This window comes from Dipodomys merriami, unplaced genomic scaffold (genome assembly GCF_024711535.1).
Source record: "Dipodomys merriami isolate MVZ:Mamm:240054 unplaced genomic scaffold, mDipMer1.0.p SCAF_1, whole genome shotgun sequence".
In the NCBI taxonomy this organism is placed as follows: Eukaryota; Metazoa; Chordata; class Mammalia; order Rodentia; family Heteromyidae; genus Dipodomys; species Dipodomys merriami.
The window spans coordinates 68434166-68456781 of NW_027202270.1; the positions used below are offsets into that span (position 1 = coordinate 68434166).

The 22616-nt window shown below is 36.1% G+C and overlaps 1 protein-coding gene across 7 annotated transcripts in view; it reads left to right on the forward strand.

Moving 5' to 3' along the window:
* Gtdc1 (glycosyltransferase like domain containing 1) overlaps positions 1-22616 on the forward strand; it is a 388745-nt gene that overhangs the window by 273049 nt on the left and 93080 nt on the right. The window lies entirely within an intron of this gene.

Sequence of the window (22616 nt, forward strand, 5' to 3'; positions counted from 1 at the left end):
ACTTTATAATCGATGTTCATTTGTTTCTTGAGGTATTTTCTATACTGTCTTTCCTATCAGTGACACCTACTTTTTCACTGTTACCTATGCATGTAATAAATTCTATTTTGTGATGTTAAGTGGCCTCTTTTGCTTTAAGTTTCTGATCATTTCCACATCTCGAATTCACTCTCCATTCCAGTTTGTCTGATTTAAGTCCAGAAAAGTAGTTTCTCTATTTGGATCATCTGCTGTCTTAGAGCAAAGTAAGTCAAGAATTTATCTGATGTTTTTTTGCCAAGCAAGATTCCAGATGGTGTCCTCATGGCTGAAGTCTCCCACCCCTAGTTGATGTTACTTTTGCATGAGTTTCATAATCTTTGTTCCCAAACCACGTCCTTTACCTGGCCTGGCAGTCTGGAGTGCATCTTCAGAAAATAAAAGTATGTCACTGCAGCTTTTTATCTTTCCTCCAAAGGGTTTCTACCTTTGGGATTATAATTTACAAGACACGTATTATGATCTTTGTGATATACCTGGCTCTCATTTAAGAAATACTTTTTTCTTGAAAACAAAGTTTTCCTTTTAACCAGAGTTTATTTTTAACCATATCACTAATTCTAAAAAAAACTAGCTTTATTAAGCAAGTACTAGGAACCACATTTAGTGTAAGATTACCACCACCCATGGATGCTAATAATAATTTTCTCTTTTTTGACTGTGAGAGACTGACTGAAGCTTGGGAAAGGTAAGTGGCTTGTTTTAGGCTATACTGCTAGACGGTAACAAGACCAGAATTTGTACCCAGAATCCTTATATTCCACAGCTTACATTCTTAGAAGACTACTTCCTGTCATTCACTTCCTTGCTACATGTTAGAGTATAACAGTTAAATCTGCCTCTTTATGTAGTCTTTCTGTGGTGATATGTAGAACCCAAGGGCACCATCCCTGTTGACATTACTGTAAAATTTTCCTTGATCTTTCTAGGCATTTGTACCATTTGCTATTTTGTTTCATCCTTCATAGTTCCAAGTTTTACGAAGGGTCTATCTCTCTTCCATAATTTCCTTTAAACTTTCTTTCTTTCCTTCTGTCTTCCTTCTTTCCTTCCTTCCTTTCTTTGTTCCTTCCTTCCTTTCTTTGTTCCTTCCTTCCTTTCTTTGTTCCTTCCTTCCTTTCTTTGTTCCTTCCTTCCTTCCTTCCTTCCTTCCTTCCTTCCTTCCTTCCTTCCTTCCGTCCTTCCTTCCTTCCTTCCTTCCTTCCTTCCTTCCTTCCTTCCTTCCTTCCTTCCTTCCTTCCATCTCTGTTCTTCCTTTTCTTTCTTTCTTTGGCTGGTGGATTGATTACTAGGACTTGAATACATGTCCTTGTTTTGTTAGGCAGGTATTCTACTATTTGAGCTACCTCTGCCTTATTATTTTTCTCTTTTTTTTTTGTTTTAATTGTTTTGGGATAGGGTCTTGAGTTTTTAATCTAGGATCAACATTATGATCCTCCTACCTATGCCCTCCCACATATGTGGAATTACAAATACTTCCCAGCATTCTGAGCTTGTTGTTGGAAATGTGGTTTTGCTAACCTTTTCTAGGGCTGGCTTCAAATAGTTATACTCCATATCTCCTCCTCTTGAGTAGCTGGGATGAAAAGTGAAAGCTTGATGTTGACAAATTAGGGGTATTCTTTCCCAGCTTCATATAAAATGTTTGTCTATTATACTTTTACTTGTTGGTAGTCAATGATACTATTTTTAGACTTATCCATTTTGTAACCTGTTTGTTTCTTATTTCATTCTTCTCTTCCAAGGATATAGTTTCACTTTAAAAAAGGACAAATAACAACCACATTTGAGTCCCTGAATTTTCTTCCTGGACATCAGTTATGACAGTGGCACATTAGAACTGCCTGATAGAAAAATAATAACAGTTTTTAGGCCCTACCATAGGCCAACTGAGTTAGAGTATCTAGGGGTGAATAGTTGGCATCGATAGTGTTTTAAAAACTCTTCAGTATTTTAAAACTTCTAATGTACAGCCACAGTAAGATATGCAGCATTATGAGCTTTGTCTGGCAGTAGCATTCATTCCCACTCGAATGAACAGAAGTGGGTACATTTTATGAGTCTTGGCAGACTCCATCTCACACTAAGATTCATGCTGTAGGAAGACAACGTGTCTCTTACTTAGTTTGGCTACAGCCTTGCTACAGCTTTGTTCACAGAAATGAACAAGATCCATGAGGATTCTCTTCTGACTGCAATTAGTAACAGCATTGTGCCTACCTCCTGAGGCCTGACAATAACTCCCAGAGCTTTGTGTTGCCTCTTCAATCACCCTCTATGGAGAGCCCTGCACCTTTGGTTTTCTTCCAACTGCACAATTCTCTTCCTGTCTCTCTTGGCACATAAACTTTTGCTGACTCTTCTCTTATTTTCCTCTAGATTTGCAACATCTTTTCTGTGTGTGTGTTTGTGTGTGTGTGTGTGTGTGCATGTGTGTGTGTGTGTGTGTGTGTGTATGAACATGCATGTGTGTGACTTCCTCCTAAGAAGCCTTCTATCTTTGTAACTTTGCTAGAATCTCAGTCAGAGATATATCCATAAATGTAGCAGGAAAAGAAATTAGAGCCATTCTAAGCAAGAACATAAACAAAATACTATGTTACAAATAGCCTCTTTTCTAGAGATTACTCTAGATTAACTAATGAGAAAATAAAACAGAAGAGCATGATACCAACAGTCTTGTGATATATATTCATTCATACATATGCATCGCAGAGATAATATCTGGAGGAAGGTATGCCTGGTAATGAACATTTTCAGAGAAAGCAGAGAAGGGAGCTCAGAATGTCTGAACTATATCAGTGAAAGTGTCCTGATGGTGTTCAATATGAAAAAAATTGTCCCAAAAAGATAATGAGATCTATCAAGTTTGTTGGCTGGAATAAAGTAGTCTAGAAGAAGCATTATGAGCAAGTTTTATTGTGAAGAATAATAACTTATAGTCAAAGTATGCATGTGTTAAAATAGAACAGGGAAATTTGTGAAATAATTTTAAGAAGTGGGAGGGAAGGACTAGGGAGAGTGATGGAGAGGGTGAGTTTGATTGGAGCACATTATGCGCATGTGTGGAAATGTCACAATGAAATCCACTCCCACCCCCCCACCCCCGTACAACTAACATGTTTTTAAAATATTTGATAAGATTAAGAAAATGTTAAAAGTCTATTTCTTAAAACAGTATTATGTGTTATCTATGCAGCTTTTCTCCCAATAAACTTAGCATCTAACTAAAGTTATATAGATTTGAAAAGCTGGTGAATGTTTTAGTAATCTTACAGAGAGAATTCAACAGAATCCTGATATTATCCAACAAAAAACGTGAAGTTGCTTTTAAAAATATTTTACCCATATAACCTTGTGCAGTTAAAGGAAAACTGAAAGGGATTGCCAGAAAGAGACAATGTTTTTTGTTTTTTGTTTTTGGTGGGTTTTTTTTTTCTGCTTTTACTTTCTATATGTCTATACAAGGGCTATGGCATAGTAGGTGAATACTACTCAATACTTAGCTACTAGCTGTGACCCAATTGTGTTTTGACTGAGAGAAAGTGCAAGAAGGGAAATACTTGTGAAGGGTGAGGATTTTCATACTGGTTTCTAGTCATGAAGTTCTGTCCTATTCATTCTTTTCCTCTTGAGCTTTGCTACAAGGCATTTCTTATGGTAGATTGTCAAGTATCTGTGCTTAGCAATCAACTTAAATCATGCTCCTCAGAAGGGTTTTTCCCAGCCCTCCAACTTGCCTTTGAGTGCCAGATGTGGCTGTACTAATTAGAAATAATGAAAGGAGACAAGAAACAAAGGAAGGCATGTTGTTATCATTATGGTTGCTATCCTCACTACTTAGATTTTTGGGAAGTTTTACACCACTACTATCAGTGCAAGGTGAGGAATTCACTGGCGTTATCAAGACAATATATAAAAAGTATAAAAAATCACAGTTCTTGGAGTTTTCTGTATCTCCCTATAAGTATGATATCCAAAACAACACCAACCACATTGTCCATGGTAAGAATATTTATTTTCTTTCTAGAGCAGTTGGTTATCTATCAATAAATAGATTTATTAATATATGACCCATGCTGTGTATCAACTCTACTTACTCCATTGTCTTATGCCTTAACCTAGGTAATTGCTCATATTTAACAATAGTGGAGAATTCAAAGATTTGAGTATGTTATTTTCTTTATGGATATTTACCCTATGGATTTTTGACCCTATAACTTGTGTCTAATGTAGTTTGTTCCAAAGGTCCCTTGATAAACCCTTCCTCTTACAGGAATTTTTGCAGGTACACCTTCCAGCCCTGTGTCTTAGACATAGATCTCTTTGAGAGATCAGTCTAATAAGCATTGTTATTCATTCTGAACTAAATACAAATAAAACAATTTGGAATGTTTAAAGTTTTGGGTACAGGTTTCTTTGCCATTAACTCTTGCAGGTTTTTTTTAAGCTAGGCAGCAGAAATAATTAAATATGTATCTTTTGTAGAGTGCATGCATATTTATTTCCAGTAGAGAATAATACTTATTTGTGAGAATATAATCTACCTGGTGTGTTCTTTATTAATGGAAGTCCAGGACATTGAATTGTCATATGGTCTTGTCCATATAGTTCCAATAGTGAACAGTGACCTTGTATTCTCTATGATGTGGCTTGGGCCAGGGGTTGTGAGACCAACAGAACACAGCTTCATCTTACATAAGTGTTCATTATAATTCTTAAGATTCACTTTCTCTAGCACTTAACATTTATTTTGCAAAACTGAAACTTTTAATGCAACTATATTTTGAACAGTTATATATTTTATTGTACTTTACTCTATCAGCAGTCCTATGGCCTTTTTAGAAAGGATTATAACATTAATCCGAGATGAGTAATGTGTCTGCTCTTAGAAGACAGTGGTTTCTTTCTGTCAAGATAGTTTCTAGAGTATTACACTTTTTAAAGTCCTTCTTTCTAAGAAAGGACAAATACTATTTACCAAAAGCATTATTAGGTGAGCAGAATTCTATTCTTAAAACTGTTAACTTGATTGAAGGAGTTTAAACAGTGAAGGCCTTCACTCTTAAGACAATTTTCACTCTTAAGACAATTTTACAGCACAAAAGTGAGTCCAAAGAGTGTTCTACATCTTACATATAAATCTAAATCCAAATTAACTTTTCACCAATCAGAACTTAGAGTGAATATCAATGTTGATCATAGAGAGATGTTTCTAATTAACTAACTTTAAAGCCCTATCTTAATCACTTAGAGCATTCTTGTGCACATCTGCGCTGCAGGAGTAACTGGATTACCTCCATGGTGTGTGTGTGTGTCTGGGTGTGCGTGTGTGTTTAAAGCCATGCTATAACTCTATCCAAATGCAATTCAGGACTGCTTTAAAGTTTAGAAGCAAATGTGTACTTTGTAATATAGTTTAGAAACTGAAACTCCCTCCTACCTTATGTGTTCGTCTCTTGTAAATTGGGCTTGTTTGTGGTGGGTAGCCATTTCAAATACTGTGACACATACATCCCAGAATTTTTTCCCTCATACTTCGATCTAACCTAAATGAGCACCAGAAGCAAAGCCTCTCATGTGGTTTTGCTTCATCTGACAATGACATCAGTATCTTTCCATCGCCTTAGTTTCATAAAAATTGTGCCCAGAATCTGTGGCAGTGCCAGTAAAGGAAACTGAGTCTTCTCAGTAATTTTTCATTAGTATAAAGGAGGTGAAATAAATGATAAACAACTGAAGCCTGACATGGCAACACAGCATGAGGCTGCAATACACAAAATTTGGTTCTTTTCTTGTGAATGTTTTCTAAGGCTTTTATGCCTTTTGCATGTCTTGTATGTAAGTGTACAGATCAGTGTAAAATAATTTAAATTCAGATATTTATAGACTTCCTACAAGATCAGATGGCTCTTGCCTATGTTTTTCCTATTCAGATAGACATTATCTATAACAAACTAAGCAGCACATCACCTCCAGTCCAGGTTAAAAAAGATTCATATGCCTTTTCCTTTTCCCACTTTATAAAGTTGCCAATAGTCACAACCACCTTTGCTTTATATTTTAATTGAAAATAGTTTCTGTAGACTTGCAGTTGAGGTCACATATTCTCACTGTGGAAACTAAAAATATAGACAAAATAGGGGAAGTATGTTTATAAATTAAATTTTACTGTGCTTAGCTTGTCACTTGGAGATTTGATACTGGTGATGAGGATAAAAGGTGGTTACTTGAGTGTGGGTTTATACTAAAAATGTATTTGCTGTGCTAAGTGATTTATGTAAATTTGCTGATTTAATCCTCTCCATAGTCCACTGATGTAACTAATAGTATTAATCCTCCTTCATACATGAGGAAGCAGAAACCCAGAGATGTTAATTGAATTGCCTGAAGTCACACAGCTACCAAGTTACATAGCTGCAGAGCTAATCAAACCTGACATTGAGCCTCATTGATTTTGTTCTTTCTTTTTTTCTCTTTTTTCTTTTGAAGCAAAGTTTCACTAAGGCAGGTGTGATGGTAATGGGTTATCAGACCCTAATATCACTGCATATCTGAGGCTGGTCTAGAAATCATTGTGTAGCCTGGGCTCTCCTCACATTCATGAACCTCTTGCTGTAATCTTCCAAGTTCTGGGATTATAAGCATGTGCTACTGAGTGTCATTGATTTCTAAGTGTTAGCAATTACTTGTATATCGATTATGTATGTTTAGATGTTTCTTATACTTTTATAAGTTGCCTTTCAGTTGTATCTATGAAACTTTAGATATAGTGACATACATTATTTTTTTCACACCAATCTATTCTTTACACTTGTAGGTTTTGTCTTTTTTTAAAACCTTTTCTGTTAGTAGATTATAATGTTGAAGGGGAAAAAGTGATAAGGGTACTGGAAGAAAGTAATCACAAGTCAGAAAACCATAGTCTTTGTGCTCAAAATTGTCACCAATGGAAAGAAAATGAAGCTGAAAGTATGATTGAGGTAGTGATAGAAGGAAAACTCAAGCATTCCTCATTATATGCTAGACTCCCTCAGCTGTGGAGTCCAGACTGTTCATCACCAGTCAAGTAAGTCCAGTCTAGCTTGCTCTCCTCTCTAGCATCAGGGTGGGACTGAGAGATATATGAGGAAAGAGACTGGGGCTGTTCCACACTGATAATTTTGGAGGATCTCTCTTGAGTGTTGCATCTCTTTTGTCAGACAATAGCCAGATGCCACTCTTGTGCGTCATAATGGTCAGGTCTTTGGAGACCCTCTGTAGATAGCTCACACAGAGAAGAAGTATTGCCATTTCATGGCTATGACCCTGTCTGGGTAACTTCTATTCATATCCTTCTTGCAAGTTCTGCCCCAGAAGGATGTTCATTGCTTTGACAGCAACATTCTTAAACATAATCCTTTCAATATAGTATGACCTTGACTTGCTTCAACCAGGCCTATCAAGTGTTCCCCTTCCTTACAACTGACACCAATATTGGCGACTTCCAATGCTGCCATTTCTACTTACTCTGCCATGTGGACAAGTATGACTGGCCTTCTGTCTTTACAGTATTGTAGTTATGATTCCTACCCCATATTAGCAGGGCAAGCAAGAGTGCTGTGCTCCTAGCGTAGAAGGAGGCAGTCTGTTAAGTTTCTTCAGTTTGTCAGTCACCCAGCTTGGGGAAGTCAATGACAGATTCCCTTTCTGGCAGTCATCCTCATCTCAATGAGAGTTCCCATGGAATATATCTACTCCTGAGGATGTACTCCCTAATCTCTACCTTCATCTTCTTCAGGCAATTCAGAAACTGATAGGTCAGAAAGTGATAGGCCAGTATTTTGTTCTTCAACAAATCCTGGAGAAATGTGCCTAGCACCTCTATTTTGAATGAATTTTTTATTCATCTTTAGCAGTAGAACCTTAGCTGAAATGCTAAAATGATGGGGAAAGTCCCTATAACAGAATTTCCTTACAAATGGGGGAATGTTATTCTTTATGATGGAAGAATTATACATATATATATATATTATATATATATGTATATTCATGATCCATTCATCTACTGAGGGGCATCTGGGTTGGTTCCATATCTTAGCTATGGTAAATAATGCTGCAGTACACATAGTTGTGCTGGTAGCTTTAGTATGACCTTGTTTGTGATCATTTGGATAAATGCCCAGAAGTGGGATTGCTGGATCGTAGGGGAGCTCTGTGTTTAGTTTTTAAGGAACCTCCATACTGCTTTTCAGCATATACATTTATCTGAATTAGGGAAGGGAAGGGGAACAACAAAATGGTGAGACAAAGGACAAGGGAGGAACCAATGCAACAGCAGTACTCACAAGATAGCATGTTGGAAATTATCTGTACAACTTTGGGGGGGGGCATTGGGAAGGGGAAAGTGGGAGAAAAATGAGGAAGGGGGAAACAACTTCAACCAGAAATGTACTTATTGCCTTACTTATATAACTGAAACCCCTCTGTACATCACTTTGGCAATACAAAATAAATAAAATATTTTTTTAAAACATAAAATTAATTTGTGTTATGGAGATATCATTTGATAGGTTTTTTTCCTTTTCAAAATGAATTGTCAGTATGACAGATGCTTTCTGATTAGTGTGTTACCTTTTTAGCTAGTGGCTCAAGTCATCAACAAATTGATACTCATTTCTTCTAGAGATTACAATACAAAGAAAAAATTACATCAAAGGGAATGTTCTGTGTTGCAAAACCATTTCTGTATCACAGTGTGCAGTCCTTCAAGGCAGTATTTTGTTGATCTTAGTGACAACAAATTCAATATATCTAATAATACTGCATAGCAGGTCTTCATTCTCTTTCCTGTTGATGTGACAGCCACATTTTAATGAAATGTTATTTTGTATACTGTTTGCATTGCAGATCAGGCATGAAGAACTGAGTTTGCTTAAGCAATAGCTGCACTGTTTATACTTTTATCTTTTTCCATCAAGAAATAATTGCCCTTCAACCAACCTTACTTCCTTCTACTTCATATATGTAAACCACCTAAATAAAACATACTCCAAACTCTCACACATCAGTATACAGAAACAGTCAAGACCCAGAAGATCATAGAATATTGTGTGAATAACCCTTCCCTCCTCATTCACTCTGCAACTGCATATTGAGCATCTATTGTGGGCCATAATACTGCTAGGAGGTACAGTTGATTTTGCTCATTTATTTACTATAGGGAAGTAAAGAATAAGATTTGTTTTAATTCAAGTTCTATAAAATTGAAATGTTATTTCTGGCTAACAAAGATATTATAACAAGTCTTTTGGTATCTCATTGGCTTGTTGCCTACAATTCTCTGTTGGAATACGTCTACACATGGATTGGTTTTAAATGGCTTTCCACAGTTTACTGCAAGGCCATCTGGCCATTTGCTGCCTGTACTCCCAAACTAACTTTCAGTTCTAGAATAATCTGGCTTTTGACACCCTTAGGACTCAGTAATGCCCTGGCATACAAGATTGAAGTATTAAATGTTTATAAAAGGCATGTATTGACTGTTCAGGTGACATGTGCAATACTTTAAAATAGCTTGTGCCAGCCAAATGCAAACTTTCCATACAGCTAAATTATAAAGTGACTGCTTTTTTTAAGTTACAAGAAAAATTTTAATGTTATATGAGAATTCAATTGAGTAGTCACTATTTTACTAAGACATTTATTGTATGTTAAAGATAACCTAGACCTAGTTTCCACTTATATTCAATTTAGTGTTTAAAGGGGTGTTTGTACATCTCTGTGCCCATGACCCACAAATGATATTTAATGAAAACTGCAAATGGATATAATATCTACTGAGAGCATTTGCCCGTACTAACAAATCCAACAAGGATATTTCAAGGGAGAAAATAAAAACCTCAATGCAAATAATGTTGAACCATATCCTGAAAGAGGACTATGAATTGTAGTCTTACAAAACCAACATTCTGTTTCTTTAAAAAGATTAAAAAAAGGAAGTCAGCCATGTAACTTTGAAATGTCTTTTAATTCTTTTTCCCTAAGAACAGAGATTTGAGTTTGAGTAAACTATAAATACACAGCAGTTGCTTATAACCTTAGTATATAACCTCAGCATGTCCCAGAATTTAGAAAACTGTTCAGGAGCTTCTGAAAATTAGTTCATGCTTATAAGAAGGGGTCAAACTTAGAGTCAAGCTTCTTTCTGTCAGCTTCTTTAGGTATCTCTGTAGTTCTTCACAGACATGCTGACCAATGCATAAAAACAAATTTACCATGTTCTTCAAAATAGAGGAAGTGATTAAATAGGAGAAGTGTTACGATTTTGAAGGATAAGATTCCAATGTATGTCTAATAGGAGTTCCAGAAAAAAAAAAAGTTTGAAAACTCTCATGTAATATTCAAAGAAATTTCTGTATGAAATTTTCAGAGATTATAAATATAAAGATTTATCAGGCTAATATATATATTTAAATTAAAAAGTCAGAAAAGTCTAAAAAATTTTATGATTAAAATCCTACTATAGGCTCATGCCTGTAATCCTAGCTACTCAGGAGACTGAGATCTGAGGGTTGTGGTTCAAAGCCAGCCCGGGTAGGAAAGTCTGTGAGACTCTCATCTAAAACTATCAGAAAAGGCCAGAAGTGGCTCTGTGGCTCAAGTGGTAGAGGAAAAAGAAGCTGAGGGGCAGCACCCAGACCCTGAGCTCAAGCCCCAGGACCTACACAACAATAACAACAACAAAAACAAAAACAAATTATGTTCCTCATTCCTCCTCACTCTTGACCCCATGCTATACCCTACTCAGAAACTGCCACCTACTGAACCTGCCAAAGATCTTGTGATTTCTCATTTAAAAAATCTTCTGACTTCTTGATTTATTTAATATGCCATGTTATCTATTGACTTCCTACCATAGAAATAGTGATTTAGTTATCTTTCTTGCATAAGCATGCTCATATGCATTTACTTCTCCTTATCCTAGCCCTCCAATATGACTATATCTCAACTTTTGGCTAAATAAATATTCTGTGTTTGCAGCATTATGGCTATGTGAAAGTGTTCCCTGCTGAGTCTCATTGTGTTCTATGATTAGATTTCTTTTCCTGAATAACTCTTCATTTTTCCTGGAGCTAATTATTGCTTTGACTTTATTAGCTTGGTCTGTGTTGCTATCACAAATCCATTCCTATACTCTATCATTATCACGAATTCATCTTCACAATATGGTCAACCATATCAGTAAATCTATCATTTCTGGATTTTTTTTTACTTGGACATCACATTCCTGAAGGCCTCTGTTTTCCTGCTCTTGTTTATTTTTTCTTTCTGGGCCCTTGGGTCAACTATGTCCTAGAACTTCTTAGACTTGCTTTTTTTTTTTTTTTTTTTTTTTTTTTAAGCACATCTCCTAGTGTTTCCTAGGAAAAAGTATGTAAGAATTAAAAAATGTAAGAGCTTTCATTCCTGAAAATGACTGTAGCCTGCCTCACAGCTGGATCAGAATTAGCTGATTATTAAACTATTACAGAAAATCATTTTCCCTCAAAATTTGAGGTCATGTTTTATTATGTTTTTACTTTTTGTACTTTCTCATGAAGTTTGATTCATTTATTTCTTGACCTATTGTATGTAACTTCCCTTACTCTCTCAGCAGAAAATTATTTAGATCTTCTTTATACCTAAGAAGTCTGTAATTACTTAATGATTCTTCTTGGATTGAATTTTATTCCTTTATTTAGTTAGACATTCAATTAATGAATAGAACAATTTATTTTTCTTTTGTTATCTTCCCACAATTTTCTCGATTTCTTCAATTTCTACAAATCTCATAGGCTTATTTTGGCTTAATTTTATGTTTGCTTTTTTCCCCTTTGCTGTTGTTCTATAAAATTTTCTCAACTTTTATCTTCCAGCCATTCTATTTGTTTCTTTTGCTGTGAGATATTAATATATATATATATATACATATGTATATGTGTGTGTATATATATATATATGTATATTGTATATATTTTTGCTGATGCTGGGGTTTGAAGTCGAAGCCTTGTACTTGTCTTAGCTTACTTGCTTGACTGGTACTCTACTACTTGAGCCATATCCCCAGCCTTTTGCTGTTTTTTGGGGGGACTGGAATGTCTTGGACTTCTCTTTCTAGTCTGCCTTTGATCTCAGACTCCAAAGTAGCTAGGATTGCCAGAGTGAGCCCCAGCACTCAGATCAGTTATAATATGGATGCATGTATGTGTCTCTGTATGTCTGTGTGTCTGTGTGTCTGTGCATGTACACATCTGTGCACTCTGGCCTTCGGGCTTGAATTCAGGTACTTGATACTGACCCTGAGCTTTATTTTGCTAAAGTTAGCACTCTACCACTTGAGCCATAGCCCTACTTCTAGCCTTTTGGTGGTTAATTGGAGATATTACTTTCCTGGCTGGGCTGGCTTCAAAATACAGTCCTTGTATCTCAGCCTCCTGAGTTGCTAGGATTATAGACGTGGACCACCAGTTCCTGGATAATATTTTTAATTATTAGTACTCCTTATTCTTGGATGTTGTTTTTTTCTGTTCTCCAAATGAGCACAGTTCCTTCCAGGTTTTCACTGTTCCTGTGTTAGTAATGATCTCTATCAATGCTATTCATTCATATTTTAGAATAAGACCCAGGTCTTGTTGACTGGCACCTTTATTACAAGAGAAACAAACATATTTATTTGTTTGTGTGGCATTATCCACATATCTGTTTCTAGAGGAAATGTCCTGTAATCAATCTCCATGCAGGGGAATCTGTAACTTTCCCAGAACCAAATGAGGAAAAGATACATTGGAGATGTCACTAATGAAAAACAAACAACAACTTTGGGGGGCGGAGGAGGAGTGTAGTCGTGGAAATGGTAGGGGAAAAGAAAAAGAGGAGGCAACAATGCTTGATAAGAAAGGTACTCATTACCTTGCTTATGTAACTGTAACCCCTCTGTACAGTATCTTCACAATAAAAAACTTATGTAAAGAAAAATAAATGGGCATGATTTCATATCAGTTCGCTCACCTTTGCCCTTGCCTTTGTCTTATCTCCACATTAACCTCTCCAGTTAGGCAAACTCCTCTCTTCTACTGAGGTAGATGCCAGAGGAATTAGGTAGACAGTTGCCTTGCTCCATGGGAAAAAGGAGGTTATCATGGGGGTTGAAAACAATTTATACAGAAGCTATCTATTCTGCTTCAGTTCTTTTCTGCAACTCTGTCTCCATGGGCACCTCAAGTAACCAAACTCAGCCTTCTGAGTTTCTGTGGAGCCCATGAGCCTGCATCACAAGTACCTATATGCATACTCCATCTCCTCTGTCTGCTCACTGTTCATCCGTTTGCTTTCCATCTTGTGAAAATTGATTATTTTTTCTATTGAAAAATTTCCCAGTTTTTCTTTTTGTCCTTACGTCTTTCCTTTAAAAAAAATCCCTACCATTCTTTTTTGAGGATACAAAATTTAGACCCACTAAACATTGCTGCCACATTTACCCCAATTTGCTCTTCACAGTGTAGCTAGAATGTTTATTCACACTCAGTGTGACTGTAAATTTCTCAAAGGACTGCAAACACCTTCCCCTGAATTATTAATTGTAGAAATTGCTCATTTCTTGTGTGTCATCTTTTGTCCCTACACATCCTGTCTTCTCTGCTATTCTCTACCCCCTTAAAGCTGTGGCCATATTTTACTTGTTGGCTTTTGGCTATGTTCTGTCATGTTCTAGGCCCGTCCACACTTGGCCTTATTCTTAGCAAAGCTCAGTTAGTTAGCTTAGCATTACTACAGTGACATAATACTTATGATTTAAAAACCACTTTCAGGGCTTCTTAAGGTACTTTAGTGATGCTACAAGGGATGTGGGGCTCCCTGATTAGTAAAAGCTGATAGGTAAATCCTTGTACATGTAAGGCAGCTCCTCCTCCTTGTTTGGAAGAGTATTTTAGATACATTAGGGAAATCTTTGTTCTTATATACATTAAATTAAGTGAGGTGAATGGAACTTTCTTAAATGTTGCTTGAGTTAAAAGTAAAGGGAAAATGAGCAAATTAATGATGGAGTCAGTAAAGACAGTTTTAAAGAGGGCATGAATAATTTACAATGTCAGACCTGAGAGAACCAAATAAGTTAGTATGTAATATCACTGCCCACTTACTAAATGCTTCATAAATAGAGACACAACTTTTTGCGCATCTCAGATTGACCACTTGTTGAATGAACATTATAGCCAATTTAATGCAGTAACTTATTCACTGACTGACAGAAAAATGTAATGTACCTAAGGTGGCCTTAGGAATAACCCAGTAAGTATGGATAGTGCATGGAGGAGAAAAGGCATAGAAAGTCTGTAAAAGAAATCCATGCTATCAGTGTGAAGTAGAGAGCTTTCCTGGATTATGATAACATAGTTATTCTTATATGAACCAGAGAATTTAATCTTAGAGAGGTTTTTTGGAGGAGGAACTGGGGATAATGGGAAGTGTATGTTACCAAAAGTGGCTCTGGGTTTGAAAAATATTTCTTCTGGCAATACACAAGGCAGCTTTTCTTATTGTCATGCATTGATAAGAACTTTAAATTTGCTGTGTGGGAGAATTACATGCAAAAGACATTTGTATAAAAGTAAGAGAAACTACTATCTCTACTCACACAAGCAGACAGTTAAATTAGCAGTGTATACAATCTAAAACACTTTGAAACTAGGAAAGAATGGCAAATTCATAATTATTTAAGATAAATAATCCTAATCACATAAACTGTGTTGCCAAAAGAGGCCATGTAAGCAGATGGTATAAATGAGGTTATCTGGAAAGTGTTAGATTCTCAGAAATGACTCTTAGAAATGGTGATGGAAAGTAAAAATAAAAAGGAATATGCTCATGGGAACAGAGCTCTCGTTTCCTTACGATAGTCTCTTATTTCCCAGTCATTCAAAGGAGAGAAGACATCAGGAAATGATGAACCTTTAAACCAGGGGAGAGGAAGCCAAAGTTTCTCTTTTTGACAGGCTTTAGTGGAAGTCTGTCTTCACTAAGTGTCTCTTCTCTGGCACAAGACCTGGCTAATGAGGCCAGGCTGATAACCACAAATTTTCTTTCAGTTCCAGCATGTATTTCTCAGGCTAGTAAGTAGGAAGGTTTTGCTTGTTACTTTTAACTGCAGCTAATTTCACTGGATCCTGTTTTCCTCTTACCAATTCTTTCTTGTCTAAGCAAGACCTACTCGCCTTGTATCTTTCACGGACTGCTGTCAATATTTCATGTTTTCTTTGAAAGTTTGCACAATGGGAGACAAAATTTATTTCATGCACCAAACATAGCATTGAAACAACCCAGCCTAACTAGCTGCAGTGATGTTGGATGTCTGTTCCTTCATTGCATTTGTGTGGGTATGTGTAGATCATGATTGTTTCATCTATGGTTTGATTTTGTTCAAACACCATTCTGCCAGGACTTTCTTGTTGAAACAGACTTCATTGACATGTGCCACCTATTAGCTCTCAGCCATTGCTAGTAAAGATGAGTGTGTAGCCATTCTCCAACCAACCGACCAAGTAGCATCTTCCTGTTTAATGTTATGGTTTCCAAACATATAGGTTTAATTATGATGTGTTTCCATTCTTTCATTTTTTAATCTAAAAAAATAGTGTGACAGGAGGAATAAAGAGAATATGTGTACACATTTGAATGCACTATCACGGTTTTTACTTGTATACTTTATAGGTCTCTATAAATCTGATCACCATATAATTGATATATTCCACATATGTAGCTAACATGATTTTTTAATTATCTTTGTATTTGCTTATGTGGCTAAATTCTAAAAATGTTAATTTTGTAATTAATTTCCAACACATTGTTTTGTAACACTGAATAGTTTTGTTGTAAATCACCCAAGGCCTTAGATCACTGAGCTGTCTAAATGTGTCTTCCCAGTTCATTTTGGAAAAGTTATTTATTTTTGACTCCTATTTCCTTTCATCTCAACTTGGTTTCCTTCCAAGACTCCATAGAAATCACTTGATAATGGGAGTTATATCATACAGGGAAGAATATATAAAAGAAACAAATAGTACATTAAAAAGAACAGCAACAAAGAAAAAAACCTCTTGTGTCCATATCTTGAGGTTCATTTCACTTAGCATCATCTTATATGGTCATATGTACATAGCTTTTAACCCCTGTTGTCACTGGACTTGATTCTGGTGCCCTGCATCTTGAATATGCATTTTTCTCATTTAAGGAGGGGACGGGAAATAACAAAATGCTGAAACAAGGATATAGGTTGACCCATTGTAACAATGAGATGTACAAGACATACTGAAAATGAACTTTACAATTTGTGGGGAAGGGAAAGAAGTGGTCATATGGGAAAAAAACAAAGGAAGGGGTGACAATGCCCAATAGAAAATATACTTGTTACCTTACTCATGTACTTATAACCCTTCTGTACAGTATCTTTACAATAAAAAAAAAAAAAGGCCAGATGCTAGTGGCTCACACCTGTAATCATAGCTATTCAGGAGGCTGAGATCTAAGGATCACAGTTCAAAGTCAGCCCAGGCAGGAAAGTCGGTGAAACTTATCTCCAATAAACCACCAGAAAACTGGAAATAGCACTGTGGCTCAAGTGGTAGAGCACTTGCCTTGAGCTGAAGAATTGAGGGACAGTGCCCAGGCCCAGAGTTCAAACCCTACGATCGACAAAAAAGAAAGAAAGGGAGAAAGAGAGAAAGAGAGGAAGAGAGAAAGAAAGAAAGAGAGGAAGAGAACGAAAGAAAGAAAGAAAGAGAAAGAAAGGAAAAAAGGAAGGAAGGAAGGAAGGAAGGAATCACTTTGATAAAAATGTTTTGGGTTTTTTTGATTTTTGTTTTTTGTATGCTCTCATTTGTTTTAGCCTTGTACCATATTTTCTGTCAGTTTCTTCTGATACTTCTGATGCTTTTCAACTTCCTTTTGTCTACTAGTATGTCATATTGATAGCTTGGCTTTCATCATTTTCTCTTTGAATACATTTCCCATTTTTTTCTTCCATCTCTGCTGTGTAAAAATAAGCCACTGCCCATCTTGTTGCCCCATACTTTTCCAACACTGCATATACCTCCTTACATCTCAAGTAACATTTCCCAGAATATCCTTGTTGGCTATTAATTCTTAGGATGCCTCTTTGTGGAGGTTTCTTATATTAAGTTTGGAAGATAATAATCATATTCTTGTTGTACATACTCAGCATGACTATTGAATGAACAAAAGAGTGAGTGGATGAACATACAGTATTTAGTTGCATGTACTTTGGAAAGCTCTGTAATGAGGAAATGTGTCACGTTGCCAATGCAGAACCTCTTAAACTTATGTTCCATAAAACCTTCTTTGGTAACACCATCTCCATATTCCCATGGGATTAGTATTGTGCAAACCCAGCTTGTGAAACTGGTTAAAAGGATTGTACCACTCCTCTCTCCCTCAAAGCTGAGTTGTGTCTAAACATGCTGATTTTTTTTCTCAGTTTCCTCTTTCCTACATATTTGCTGTCTCATATGCAGGCTTATTTCCCTTAACACTCCCCTGTCTCTTCATTGATTCACCTTTGAAATAACCATTTATTTCCTCATTCTTTCATCATTTTATACATTCTTTCTCCATTATCATTCATCAATTTTCATCATGTTTAATAACCTATTGTCTTCCAAATCTGTTTCCCAGAGTAAGACTATTAATGCTGTCTGTCTTGTGGACAGACATTATTAAAATCTTTCAAAAAGACATCTGTGAACATTGTATCCTACACTCTACCCATGACATCTTGGTTACCTTTTTGTTCAGCCTGTTTCCTTCCTCTTGACTACCTCTCCTCATCAACTAAACTCATTCAACTTTAGTAAAAATAAGCTTATAGGCAGTTTCCTTTGCCTGGTTTAAGCATCATTTAAAACTATTATCTGGCAGATCTACTGAGGAAGGCATTTTGCCATTCTTGTAGTCCAGCTCTAGGTTTGTATGTGTGAACTTGTACAGAGATGGGTGGAAATGATGTAAATTTAGCCCAAGATAGCACTCATCCCATCTTTGTCTTTAAACATTGCTTAACACAGTTCTGGAGTTTTGTGACAATATCTCAAGAAACACTGAGGAACAGAGTGGGGAAGAAGAGAGTTTGAGAGAAGAGGAAGGAGACTCTGCTTTACAGACTGGCTATTTGTTGAGGAGAAGGGGGAAGCGGGAGGTGGAAATCTCCTAGATAGTAAAATCTCCTAGATAGTAACAGATTGAAAATGAGTGACGTAATCAGATTATTTCTAGAAGTCAAGCCATTCCTAATAGCAGTTTTGAGAAATTCAAAATCAGGGTGAGATAGTCTGAGAATAAGAGGAATAGTAACGCAGGCAATGAGTAAATGACAAACCTGACAAATGCTCTCACAGGCAGATTGCTGTGTTTCTTTGAATCGTTCTTTTCACTTTTTCAATTCTTACCTCAAGACCTGTTCTCTTCTCATTAGCACCTTCACCAGAGCTGGAGCTGGGGAAGAGAAGGGAAGTGTTCAGACATGTGCCTATTTGCATAGTCACTTCACTGAGTTAATGCCAGGACAGTGCAAATATACTGTCCAATTCCATAGAAAAGCCAGCTTTCACTCCATCACTAAGATATTATTCTGTTTTCTCTCATAGAACAGTTTATTGCCAGGCTTCTCTTAACTGTACATTATAAATGGTGTCTGATTAAGAATGTTCTGGATGGGTTAATTAGTGTGGTGACTATTATTAAGCAAACTGCTTGTTAGTATTATGCCTATTTGATCTTGGTATTGATGTGAAGTAATTGACCATAGAGCTACATTTAGAAAAGCTGAAATAAAGTTTTCTTAATTTATATTATGGCAATAAATTGTTTATATTAAACATGTCTATAAAAATAGGAGTTTCATGGCACAGAGGACCAGAAAAGACTGTATGGGGTGGTAGATGGGGATTATTTTGTTTTGTCTTTAGAAATATTAATACATTTGTTCAGTTGGCTTCAAGACCAACTCTATTTAAATAAGGTAGTAAAAATTATTCCAGTTTCTGCTTTTATTATTGCTGCAGAATATATAAAAACTAAAGTGTTTTTTAACTTCTCAGCTAAAGAATGTGTCTTCTTAACTTCAATTAATTACTTAAATACTACTTTTAGTGATGACCACTATAATAAATAGAATAAATAGACTATTAAAGAAAAATATGAAAATATGCTATAAACAAGGGAACATATAACTTGTAGCCACCTTCTTGAAAGAACTGATTGTTATCTATTTTATTTATTGGTATTTTGTCCAGTTCTATTATTAAGTTTCCCTAGCTGTAGAATTTCCATAGGGAGTTTATTGCATGAGCTAATAAATTATACCGTCAAGGAGTTTTTCTTAAAATTCAGCTTAAATTTTCCCATTCTTAATTTCATCTCATTACTCCTAGTTATATACCCCCTTGTACCATGCTAAATAATTATTCTTTTTCCTCAGAGACTCCTATTATGTATCCCTCTAGTTGTCACTTCACCAGGCTATTCATACTTAGCTCCTTTAATCTGTCCTCATAAATCAATTCTTCCATTGCTTTAATCATTATTATTGCTCTTCTCAGAACTCTGTAATTTTCAAACATATACAGTTCTCTGGGGCCTCAATGAAATCAGCATTCATGCAGTGTTCTCCTCTACAGACTCCATGTCTTCCTTCCCTATACAGCAGGATCTGGAACTCAGTGGCATCAATTTTCCCTAGGTCAACTAGAGCTTGCTCACCTTGTTAAACTCAGAAAATGTAAATGGTGTTCTTCCTGTGACCATCTTACAATCAAGGTTCATTCTGATTTTTTTTTTCTATTTCATGAGACGTGTGAGCTGTTTTATTTACTGTCCCTAGTTAGATTCTCTGTCGCCTATTTCCTTATTCTTTACCACCTATCAAGTCAGTTGTCTGCAACCTGTGCTAATATTGGCTCTTAGTCACCCTTGAGAACACTTAGGAAATATGTTGAATAAATGTAAGCTTACCACCTTGCCCACAGCTAAATTCTTTGTCAGTTACCAATTCCATTGTTTACAACCCTTTAGCCAATCTCCCGTCTCTTTTAATTTGCAATTTTGCTCACATGCTGGCCACTACTACAAATGGATTTTATGACTAAGATGGGTTATGATACTATTTTCTAAAATGAAGATATGTTGTTTCCGTGTCCATTGATTTTTTTTTCATGTGAATCATTTGCACACTAAGTTTGTAATTCTCTGAAAATCTTTTTCTAATCTTGCCTGGCATTTTTTGTCTGATATAAACAAGTAGGTAACTTCACTTGTTTTATTGTTGTTGGTCAGATATATACTCTTTCTTTTACCATTTTTTTCTGTTTCTTTGGGAGAAGCTAAAGCTGTTGTCATACTCACTGCATTTTTACCCAATTTGGTGATCAAGAGGTTTTGTTAAATGTGTTTTAGTTCCTTAGAATCCCCTCAGTATTTTTAATTTTTTTGCAGGAAGGAAATTGATATGTTTTTTGATTTTTGGAGATTATCAGTAAAAAACTACAATCCATAAGCACCTTGGTTTCTTCCCATTTTAAATCAAGGGCTTACTATAGCATACTTAGTGTATTATTATCACTCTTTGTATTTTGTCTCTGCATACAGTCATTTGTTTATTGCTTGGGCATTCAGATATATTCCCTTGGTTTTTCTCCAACTATTTGGAATTAGAAGATACTTTGTGCCTCATAAACCAAGCAGAGAAGTCCCCAAAGCCAGCTTTCTTACTCTACAATGTACATGATGTGCTATATACAGCCAAAGACTATCTGGTTCACACAAATTCTGTGCTTCTCCTTAATGTCCTTCAGCAGCCCTTGATTGGCACTAGTTTGTAACTTCTTTCCCTATCATATGAAACCAGTTTCATCCTTAGCTCACATCCTCAACCCCATCTCAACCTCTATTTTCTTCACTTAAAAAAGAAAACTGATCTAATGTCTCAGTTACACAACTCCTTAAATTCTACACCTGCTACCTGAAACCATTTAGGGCTTTTATTTTTGCTTTGTCTGCTTCATTTTTCCCCTTCCTCCAGTTTTGTAAAAGAAGCTAGGTTTATTCTCCTTTACAAGGCCACATATTCTTCCCTACCCCAAGAATCCTGCTATATAGCACAGATTTTACAATTTTGTTACTTCCATCTCCCAAAATTTTCCTTTCTCTTCAGGATCCCTCTACCCTCCCTAGCAAGAGTCCTTAGGTGAATATCCCTATGTCCTATCAAACTTGGCTTCCCCACTCCCTTCTCACCCTCTCCACTTCTCTGCTTTTCTCTTTTTCCTTCACATACCCTAACTTTCTACCAGGTTTCTTCCTGAACCACTCGACAGGGACTTAGGAGTACCTAGAACACAGTTGTGGCATCCGTTTTGTGCTCCTTCCTTGGTTTTCCTTCCCACCAACCTCTTAATACACACATCCGCATTTCTTCACTTACAAATTCAGGCAAAGGCCAGATCTCTACATAGGACTTGGGAACTGAGAAAATGCTATTTTGTGTGGACCATTCTTATCTTCCAGACTGCACCCCAGCCTCTTTGGGTTGTATGTTATTCCCAGAATAGTTAATATTTCTGCACATAGTTCATATTCCATTTTATCTCAATTTTCACTCAACTCTACTTGAAAAGTACTTCACTAGGACCCTCTGTAAACTTTTTTATGGATGCCAACTCAGAATTAATCTCTTCATCTTCCTAATTTCAAAAGTTGGAGTGTCCAGCATGCATGCACGTATGTATGTATGTATGTATGTATTTATGTATGTATGTATGTTCTAATCAGTATAGGCTTATAATCCATTCTTGCATGTCTCTTTCACTCTGTTTTAAGTGGTCTTGATTTGTTCCATGTAGACAGAGAACTCTTTTAGGATGGATCCTATGTATATGTATGGCTTACATATTTTAGGCTAGATTTGATTTTTTTAAGAATTTTACTTCATTTAGATTAACTATTAGTAAGTAACAGACAGTGAACTCTAAATGTCAAGATGTTATGGGAGGACAGGGGGAAAATGATAATGATAAGTTATTAAAATATACTCCAGAAAATATTAGCAAGGTCAGTTTAATAAAAGGACACACAGGTGCCCAGGCATACAGAGCAGTATGTGAGCAGAAGTGGCGTGGCTTGATCAAGAACTTGCAAGCATTCTTTTTTTTTTTTTTTTTTTTGCAAGCATTCTTATGGGATATTGAGTGAGTGCTCTGGGCCATGCAATGATTAGCAAACACAAAATGAAATTCAGAAAGTTGAGTGAGAAAAGAGTGATGAACTACCTCTGTAGTTTTGGATTTTATGATATATTAGCACAGGTTTCATAGTGGTAGAAACTCTTTGGAATCTATTCAAAGACGGTTTTATCCTATTGCAAACCTTTAGACTTTTTCTTGGTGCATAATACTTGTTGCATTTTTGCTATAAATTTTGTTTTAGCATCCTTCTTTCCTGTTTCATACTTAGACATTTGTCTTTATAGGAAGGTAAGGGACAAGTTGTAC